This window comes from Elephas maximus, chromosome 17 (genome assembly GCF_024166365.1).
Source record: "Elephas maximus indicus isolate mEleMax1 chromosome 17, mEleMax1 primary haplotype, whole genome shotgun sequence".
NCBI classification, from domain to species: domain Eukaryota; kingdom Metazoa; phylum Chordata; class Mammalia; order Proboscidea; family Elephantidae; genus Elephas; species Elephas maximus.
The window spans coordinates 87023185-87033391 of NC_064835.1; the positions used below are offsets into that span (position 1 = coordinate 87023185).

A 10207-nucleotide genomic window follows, 5' to 3' on the forward strand; every position below is an offset into this window, starting at 1 on the left:
CCTCCATGTTATGAAATGTTTCACAGATTCGTCACTGTTCTTTATCGATGCGTAGTATTCCATTGTGTGAATATACCACAATTTATTTAACCATTCATCCGTTGATGGACACCTTGGTTGCTTCCAGCTTTTTGCTATTGTAAACAGAGCTGCAATAAACATGGGTGTGCATATATCTGTTTGTGTGAAGGCTTTTATTTCTCTAGGGTATATTCCAAGGAGTGGGATTTCTGGGTTGTATGGTAGTTCTATTTCTAACTTTTTAAGATAACCCCAGATAGATTTCCAAAGTGGTTGTACCATTTTACCTTTCCACCAGCAGTGTATAAGAGTTCCAATCTCTCCGCAGCCTCTCCAACATTTATTATTTTGTGTTTTTTGGATTAATGCCAGCCTTGTTGGAGTGAGATGGAATCTCATCATAGCTTTAATTTGCATTTCTCTAACAGTTAATGATTGAGAGCATTTTCTCATGTATCTGAATATCTTCTTTAGTGAAGTGCGTGTTCATGTCCTTTGCCCACTTCTTGATTGGGTTGTTTGTCTTTTTGTGGTTGAGTTTTGACACAATCATATAGATTTTAGAGATCAGGCGCTGGTCGGAGAGGTCATAGCTGAAAATTCTTTCCCAGTCTGTAGGTGGTCTTTTTACTCTTTGGGTGAAGTCTTTAGATGAGCATAGGTGTTTGATTTTTAGGAGCTCCCAGTTATCGGGTTTCTCTTCATCATTTTTGGTAATGTTTTGTATTCTGTTTATGCCTTGTATTAGGGCTCCTAACGTTGTCCCTATTTTTTCTTCCATGATCTTTATCGTTTTAGTCTTTATGTTTTGGTTTTTGATCCACTTGGAGTTAGTTTTTGTGCATGGTGTGAGGTATGGGTCCTGTTTCATTTTTTTGCAAATGGATATCCAGTTATGCCAGCACCATTTGTTAAAAAGACTATCTTTTCCCCAATTAACTGACACTGGGCCTTTGTCAAATATCAGCTGCTCCTATGTGGATGGATTTATATCCGGGTTCTCAATTCTATTCCATTGGTCTATGTGCCTGTTGTTGTACCAGTACCAGGCTGTTTTGACTACTGTGGCTGTATAATAGGTTCTGAAATCAGGTAGAGTGAGGCCTCCCACTTTCTTCTTTTTCAGTAATGCTTTACTTATCCGAGGCTTCTTTCCCTTCCATATGAAGTTGGTGATTTGTTTCTCCATCACATTAAAAGACATTGGAATTTGGATCGGAAGTGCATTGTATGTATAGACGGCTTTTGGTAGAATAGACATTTTTACTATGTTAAGTCTTCCTATCCATGAGCAAGGTATGTTTTTCCACTTAAAAAAAAAAAATTTTTTTTTTTTTTGTTATGTTTTTCCACTTAAGTAGGTCCTTTTTAGTTTCTTGTAGTAGTACTTTGTAGTTTTCTTTGTATAGGTCTTTTACATCTTTGGTAAGATTTATTCCTAAGTATTTTATTTTCTTGGGGGCTACTGTGAATGGTATTGATTTGGTGATTTCCTCTTCAATGTTCTTTTTGTTGATGTAGAGGAATCCAAGTGATTTTTGTATGTTTATCTTATAACCTGAGACTCTGCCAAACTCTTCTATTAGTTTCAGTAGTTTTCTGGAGGATTTCTTACGGTTTTCTGTGTATAAGAGCATGTCATCTGCAAATAGAGATAATTTTACTTCCTCCTTGCCAATCCGGATGCTCTTTATTTCTTTGTCTAGCCTAATCACTCTGGCTAGGACCTCTAGCACAATGTTGAACAAGAGCGGTGATAAAGGGCATCCTTGTCTGGTTCCCGTTCTTAAGGGAAATGCTTTAAGGCTCTCCCCATTTAGAGTGATGTTGGCTGTTGGCTTTGTATAGATGCCCTTTATTATGTTGAGGAATTTTCCTTCAATTCCTATTTTGGTGAGAGTTTTTATCATAAATGGGTGTTGGACTTTGTCAAATGCCTTTTTCTGCATCAACTGATAAGATCATGTGGTTTTTGTCTTTTGTTTTATTTATATGGTGGATTACATTTATGGTTTTTCTAATATTAAACCAGCCTTGCATACTGGTATAAATCCCACTTGGTCGTGGTGGATTATTTTTTTTGATATGTTGTTGAATTCTATTGGCTAGAATTTTGTTGAGGATTTTTGCATCTATGTTCATGAGGGATATAGGTCTGTAATTTTCTTTTTTTGTGATGTCTTTACCTGGTTTTGGTATCAGGGAAATGGTGGCTTCATAGAATGAGTTAGGTAGTATTCCGTCATTTTCTATGCTTTGAAATACCTTCAGTAGTAGTGGTGTTAACTCTTCTCTGAAAGTTTGGTAGAACTCTGCAGTAAAGCCATCCGGGCCAGGGCTTTTTTTTTTTGTTGGGAGTTTTTTGATTACCGTTTCAATCTCTTTTTTTGTTATGGGTCTATTTAGTTGTTCTACTTCTGATTGTGTTAGTTTAGGTAGGTAGTGTTTTTCCAGGAATTCATCCATTTCTTCTAAAAAAGGTTTGCAAATTTGTTAGAGTACAATTTTTTGTAATAATCTGATAAGATTCTTTTAATTTCAGTTGGGTCTGTTGTGATGTGGCCCATCTCGTTTCTTATTCCAGTTATTTGTTTCCTTTCCTGTATTTCTTTAGTCAGTCTGGCCAATGGTTTATCAATTTTGTTACTTTTTTCAAAGAACCAGCTTTTGGCTTTGTTAATTCTTTCAATTGTTTTTCTGTTCTCTAATTCATTTAGTTCAGCTCTAATTTTTATTATTTGTTTTCTTCTGGTGCCTGATGGATTCTTTTGTTGCTCACTTTCTATTTGTTCAAGTTGTAGGGACAGTTCTCTGATTTTGGCTCTTTCTTCTTTTTGTATGTGTGCATTTATTGATATAAATTGGCCTCTGAGCACTGCTTTTGCTGTGTCCCAGAGGTTTTGATAGGAAGTATTTTCATTCTCATTGCATTCTATGAATTTCCTTATTCCCTCCTTAATGTCTTCTATAACCCAGTCTTTTTTCAGGAGGGTATTGTTCAGTTTCCAAGTATTTGATTTCTTTTCCCTAATTTTTCTGTTATTGATTTCCACTTTTATGGCCTACACATTTTTGCCTCCATATTTGTTTTAGTCAAGACACGCTCCCAGATTTTGTGTCTGGGATGACCCAAGTTGAAAGTTTTCAGAGAACATATTCCATGTTTGAGCATGCTTTGCTGTCTCCTTGCTCTGGCAGGTGGGGTGTACCTTTATTGCCCCATGCTTTGTAAATGGGCTTCGTCTAGCAATCCTTATACTCTACTTTAGGGCAAGCTCCATGGTGTATGTTTCCCGAGGCAGGGCATGTCTTGATGCTCCTCATTTCATATTCTAGGTACACATTACTTCCCAGTCCTGTGATTTGAGGTACATTTTGTAGCTTACAGAATGTGGCTTTGGTCCATTCTAGCCTCTCTGTGGGTGCATCTCCAAGCATAAAGTGGTTAGGGGCTGTAGCTGATTTTCTTTAAGCTCTAGACCCCAGAAAAGCTATACTGGAGAAAGGAATATCCACTCCATCCACTAAGTAAAATAAGTTCATTGAGAAAAACAGGCTCAAATCACATAACTTGGTGCTTTAATAGTATAATCTAAAATTTTCTGAAGTGAGTGCATTGCCCCATTGCTCTGTCCTCTGGCTCCCCACTTTTCTTGGCATTGCTTTCGCCACCACCCATCCCATCTTCGTGATAACTCAGGAGCTGACATTTTGACAACCTGCCTCCCAGCTGCAGCCAACTAGTATAGAGATGGGCACCTGGCCTGAGCTGGCCATTTCCAGCCCCTTTGCCAGGCCCCACCCGCAGGCCAGAATTGAGTGATCCAGGGGTAGGTTCTTGACCCAGAATGGGCTAACCAGCCTCCTTCTCTGGGACCTTAAAACTGGAATAAGAAAAAATGTGTATCTGCCTCCAAAATAAAAACCCAAGACTGTCAAGTTGATTCCAACTCATAGTGACCCTAGAGTTTCCAAGGAGCAGCGGGTGGATTCGAACTGCTGACCTTTTGATTAGCAGCCAACCTCTTAACCACTGTGCCACCAGGGGCCCGAGTATCTGCCCAGTGGATGAGTTGTAAAATGGAGATCATGTAAACAAAGGCAGGTCTGCATCTAGCAAGAAAAGGGGAGATGAAGAGCTGAGGGAACGAGTACACCCTGGAGGTGCGGGGTCTTTGGTTCCAACTGTTCCTGAGCCTCATCTGCACCCCTGCTCTTCCAGAGCTTCTAACCTAGTATCCTTTGATAAATTATTTTTTGCTGAATTTTGTTCTAACTGGGTTCTCTCACTTCTAACCAACCCCGTTGCCATCAAGTTGATTCCAGCTCATAACAATTCTATGGGACAGAGTAGAACTGACCCATAGGGTTTCCAAGGCTGTAATCTTTACGGAAGCAGATTGTCACATCTTTCTCCCATGGAGCAGCTGATGTATTCTGACATTTTGGTTAGCAGCCTAACACTTAACCACTCTGCCACCAGGGCTCCTACTTATAATCAGAGTTTTCCTGATTATTACGGTGAGGTTATACCATGAGCTACAAGATATAGACAACAGTACAGCAAGTGCATTTTATTCCAGGGGTGTGTTCTTAAAGACCTTTTAGAATTTATACCAGATGGGTGTTTCTGTTTCCCAACCAAGGTGGCACTGCTATAAGCCATTACTACAAACACAGTGTGTCATTTACTTGGTCCTCCAGCTTTTACATAATGCCAGATTTATTTATTTTCTTTTTAGTATTGTAAATTTGGGGGTGGGAAGAGGATTTGTGGTGGTTACAAAAAATGTCCAAAAATTCTTTCACACTCCTCACTTCAAAAGACTGGTGATCCTGCCTCAGTCCACCACCCCCCCCACCCCCCACTCCTTAAGTTGGTCAGACTTAGTGATTCACTAATGAACGTGGCAGAACTGATGCTATGTGACTTCTGAAACTAGGTCATTAACAAAATAGCTTTTGCCTGGTTCTTTCTTGGATCACTTTGCTCTGGGAAGAGCCATATCATAGGGAGACTCAAGTATCCTGTGGAGAGGTCCATGGAAAGAAACAGAGGCCTCCTTGCCAATAAAGAACACCAACTCGTCAGCCATATGAATGAGTCACCTTGGAAGCAGATTCTCTGGACGCAGTCGAGCCTTCGGATAACTACCACCTCATGAATAACTCTGAGCTGGAACCACCCAGATAAGCTTCTTTCAATTCATAATCCACATAAACTGTAAGAATAATAAACATTTATTGTTGATTTACACCACCACAGTTTTGGGTATTTTTTTTTAATGCATCAGTGGATGACAATACAGAATTCATATTATTTCAGGTTTTGTACATAGAGTGAGGCTTGATTGGTATTTTTACATTGCACTATTTCAGATTCATAGTCAAGCTCCCATAAAATGCCACTGTACTGTATGCAATACTCTGTGCCAGTCAGGGATCCAGGAGAAAATGGACAGCACTCTTGAGTTGGACTAGTTCAAGATGAGAGTCAAAAGGGTCTACTTACAAAGGTGTGGGCAGGGCAGAGTGAAACAATAAGAGGTAGTACCTTGCCCTGGGGTTTGCAACAGTGGAGCTGGCCCCGAAAGGAAAGGGGACAGAGAAGTTACTGAAACTTGGAAGAAGAGCATGCATAAATGGGATACATATTTGGAGAAGAGCAGTGATCTTTCACAGAAGGATGCCAAGAGCAAGAGATGACCCTTCAGGGAAGGATCTAGGGGAATAAAGACCTTGACCTCCCTGCTTCTCTTTCCCTCTAATCTTGTGCTAGTTGCTTCCAACCGACTCAACTACAAGCTAAAGGGCAAGGGAACTCATAGACATAGTCCACAGAGGTCAGACTCCCAGAACAAGGAGCAGCTGCAGGAGGGTGGAGAGTGCATCTGGAGAAGCAGAAGATGTGCCCCTGATTTACGAAAAGTGGAGCTCCTGGAAGTATTCCAGTTCCTCAGAGATGAAACAGCTGCCAGACGTCTGGAAGACTTTTGGATTTCACCCCTTGGTCCTGTTGGAAGAAACAAAAAGTGGTCACCGCCCAGAGGCATGAAGACGAATCAAAGAAGTTCAGATTCCACCAAAACCAACCAAACCAAACCTGCTGCCATTGGGTCAGTTCCAATTCATAGCGACCCTATAGGACAGAGTAGAGCTGCCCCACAGGGTTTCCAAGGAGCATCTGGTGGATTCCAACTGCCAACCTTTGGTTAGCACCCGAGCTCTTAACCACAGCACCACCAGGGCTCCTTAGACACCACAGAGGTCATTAATTGACATCCCATCCCAAGATCAATGCCTTCTGTGCCACCACTAACATTTGGTGAAATGTCTTCCACATGAGTATGTGTGGCACTACCTCCTGAAGCCGACTGTCCCTGGATAGGAATTACTTGACCTCCTCTTGTATATAAATATACATTATTTGTATACATTTAAATGATTTTTTTTCCCTTGCTGTGTGGTTTTCCATTGTATTGATATACTACAATCTATTTTTTCTTTCTATTGTTGACGGATATTTGGGTAGTCTGCAGTTTGGAACTACTACAAATAAAGCTGTTACGGACATTTTTATACATGACTCTTGGTGAACATAGATCTGCATTCCTCTTGGGTAATACCTAGAAGTGGAATTGCTATGTCACAAAATATTCATGTATTTAGCTTTTATAGATACTGCCAGTTTTTCCAAGTGATTATCCTCCCAGCAGCAGTATGTGAGATTTCCAGTTACGTCATCTTTTCACCAGCATTTAGTTTGGTCAGTCCTTTTTATGTTCGTCGTTCTATGCCATTATGCAGTGGGCATGCTGTGGAATCACATCACAGTTTTAATTTGTATTTTCTCAAGGATGAAGGAGATTGAGCACCTTTTCATATTTTTATTGGCCATTTGGAAGTTGGCCATTTTGTGAAGTTCCTGTTCAAGTCTTTTGTCCATTTTTGTATTGGGTTGACTGCTTCTTTCTTAGGATTAGTTGGGGTTCATTATATATTCCGGATATAAGTCCTTTGTTGGATGTATGTATTGCCAATATCTTCTCCCACGCACAGGTCCCTGGGTGGCACAAATGGTTTACACTCAACTACTAACCAAAGGGTTGGCAGTTAGAACCCACTCAGCAGCACTATGGAACAAGGGGCTGGTGATCTGCTTCCATAAAGATTGTAGCCAAGAAAACCCTACCGAGCTCAGTTCAACTCTGTAACACATGAGGTTGCCATGGGTTGGAATTGACTCTCTGGCAACAGGTTTGGTTTGGTTTTGGTTTTCTCCCACTCGTTTTTTCCCTTTCATTCTCTTATCAGTACCTTTTGGTGTGCAGAAGTTTTTATTTTAATGTCATCCTACCTTTCAACTGTTTCTTTTATGGCTGGTGTTTTTTACCTTTGCCCTGAGGCCATAAACTCATTCAGCTATTTTTGCTTCAAAAATGTTATTGTTTTATTGACCCTGTTTAGGTCATAGGTGAATAGATGGGGGCATTGGGAAGAAAAGATGTATTTTACAGGGAGATAATGAGTTTGGGTTTAGAAGGGAAAGGGATGGGAACTGGGCCCTAAGATTTACTGAAAGATGGCCTACCCTGGACCATATATAGCAGACACCCGACAGAGGTGGAACAACCGGGGCCTAATTCACCACACTGGCTTACTGACAGGCCTGCACTAGGACAGACATGGAATAGAGGGATGTGGTGGTAGAGAGGGAGGAAGAGGAGAGAGGAGCCTAGGGCTGAGGACCAGGCCTCATGGCAAGGCAGGAGGCAGGCATAAAGTCCAAGAGAACACCAGGAAGGAGCAGGAGGCTTACAACTGTGAGAAGCACGAACAGCAAAATGCTGTGCGCAGCAGGAGCAGAGGCAGGCTCAGAAAGAGCCCAGAAAGGCTCAGAAAGCGCAGCTGAGTGCTGCTGAGAGGGGTGGAAATCCAGACCGAGAAGAGCTGTCACATCCGGGAGTTGGTGGGTCCTGGGGAAAAACCGTCCATTTGGCAAGAACAGAGGTAAAACTGGAACTCTCACATAATCCGTTACCTCCATCCTGGTGTAATCCACACCGTATGTTCTCCATATCTGCAAAGATATACCTTTTCTTTTTATGAAGTAAGACTTGTATTTTGCATGGTGACTATACCCTGCTTGTATTAAACTTGACATAATGTGATCGCCACAGAGACTGGACGGGTCTGAACTAGTGAGGACCTTAGGATACAGAAGGTCTGGGCAGGCCCCTAGGCTGCAAAGCATGACGGGAAGAAGTCTGGCTGCCAGGCTGCCTGGGGCCACTTTTTGCACCTGCCGCTTGGCTTCCTCGGCCCCCTTCCCACCACCGAGCACTCTCTTTACTCACGCTTTGATCAATCTTCGTAGCCCTGGTGGCGCAGTGGTTAAGAGCTCGGCTGCTAAACAAAAGGTTGGCAGTGCAAATCCGCCAGTCACTTCTTCAGAAGAAAGACCTGGTAATCTGCTTCTGTAAAGGTCACAGCGAAGAAAACCCTATGGATTAGAGTTCTGCTCTGGAACGTATGGGGTTGCCGTGAATTGGTAGACTCAACAGCAATGGGTCTGGTTATTTTGGTTTATATTAATACATAACACATATACCAAAAAAAAAAAAATTGCCATCAAGTCAATCCTGACTCATAATGACCCTACAGGACAGAGAAGAACTGCCTCATAGAATTTCCAAGAAGCCGCTGGTGGATTCGAACTGCCAATCTGTTGCTTAGGAGATGTAACTCTTTAACCACTTTGCCACGAGGGCTCCACTGTACTAATATAATATACCCATTGCCATTGAGTCAATTCCGACTCATAGCGACCCTTTAGGACAGAGTAGAACTGCCCCATACGGCTTCCAAGGAGGGCCTGGTGGATTCAAACTGCCAACCTTTTGGTTAGCAGCCATAGCTCTTAACCACTACGTCACCAGGAGACTTGAAAACAGAAAATATAATATATTCCACATATTAATATATGATGCACCTACTGAATGGAAAGTCTGGGATTCAACCTGGTCTAAGGATTGGCTCTTTTGGTTCACGTTAAGACAACGATAACTAAGAGGGCTTTGCAGAGATTGGAAGCCAAGGCTCGCAACCAGATCTGGCCAGAAACTGTGTTTTGTTTGGTCCTCCTGCTATTTCACAATAAGGAGAACATTAACACTAAGGTCAGAATTTCAGCTTCTTCTGGAAAAACAGAAGATCTGGCTACCCTTGGCCAGAGCCACATGGTGGCTGCCCTTTGTGACAAACAGGGTGCTTGCCAGTTTATCCCAGACCCCACCACTCCTTACTGCCTCCCCAGCTTGGAGGCCAAGCTCAGCTGCCATATGACATTGTACTTGAGCTGCAAATGTTCTTACTCTTGTCACTTATTCTGATGACCTGTCTGGGTCTGCTGGCCTTGGTGAACTTTGGCATAAGACAATGTCTTTCCTAGGGGCATTCACCCTTTAAAAACAAAACAAAACAAAACAAAAAAAAACCCCTTGCCATCGAGTCAATTCTGACTCATAGTGACCCTATAGGACAGAGTAGAACTGCCCCATAGTGTTTCCAAGGAGCACTTGGTGGTTTCAAACTGCTGACCTCTTGGTCAGCAGGTGCAGCACTTAACCACTGTGCCACCAGGGTTTCTGTGGCAGTGATGACCTAGTGGTTAAGGTGTTGGGCTTGAAATCCAGTGGGATCTCCCTGCGCAGGTTCGAACCCTGCTCGTTGCGGAAGCGGGTTCACCCTTTAAGAGGGAAAATCCTTCAACTGAAGCAATAAGCCAAAATGAAGTGCTAATGTTCAGGCATCAGAGAATCACCAAAAAAGTATTTTGGGGGAGGTCTAGGGTCCTCCTAAAACAAAAACCACCAAACTGTTGCCATTGCGTCGATTGAGATTCATAGCGACCCTACAGGACAGAGTAGAACTGCTCCGTAGCGTTTCCAAGAAGCAGCTGGTGGGTTTGAACTGCCGACCTTTCAGTTAGCACAGGAGCAAACTCATATAAACAATTGGTTATTCTGCCTAGTCTCAAATTCAGACTGGAAATTAATCATATCTTTTACTTGCAAAGTGTTTTTGTTCTTCTCTTAATCATTTAATTATACAAACAGAATGTTCTCAAAATGTAATACATCTTCAAGCCAAGGCAAAAGACCGTCACTGAATGGTAGTCACCCCG

At 42.0% G+C, this 10207-nt stretch overlaps 1 non-coding gene across 1 annotated transcript; it reads left to right on the forward strand.

Moving 5' to 3' along the window:
• The first annotated feature begins 9673 nt into the window (after positions 1–9673).
• On the forward strand, positions 9674–9755 carry TRNAS-UGA (transfer RNA serine (anticodon UGA)). Its single transcript has one exon. It is a non-coding gene; the product is annotated as a tRNA-Ser (tRNA).
• Positions 9756–10207: the final 452 nt, after the last annotated feature.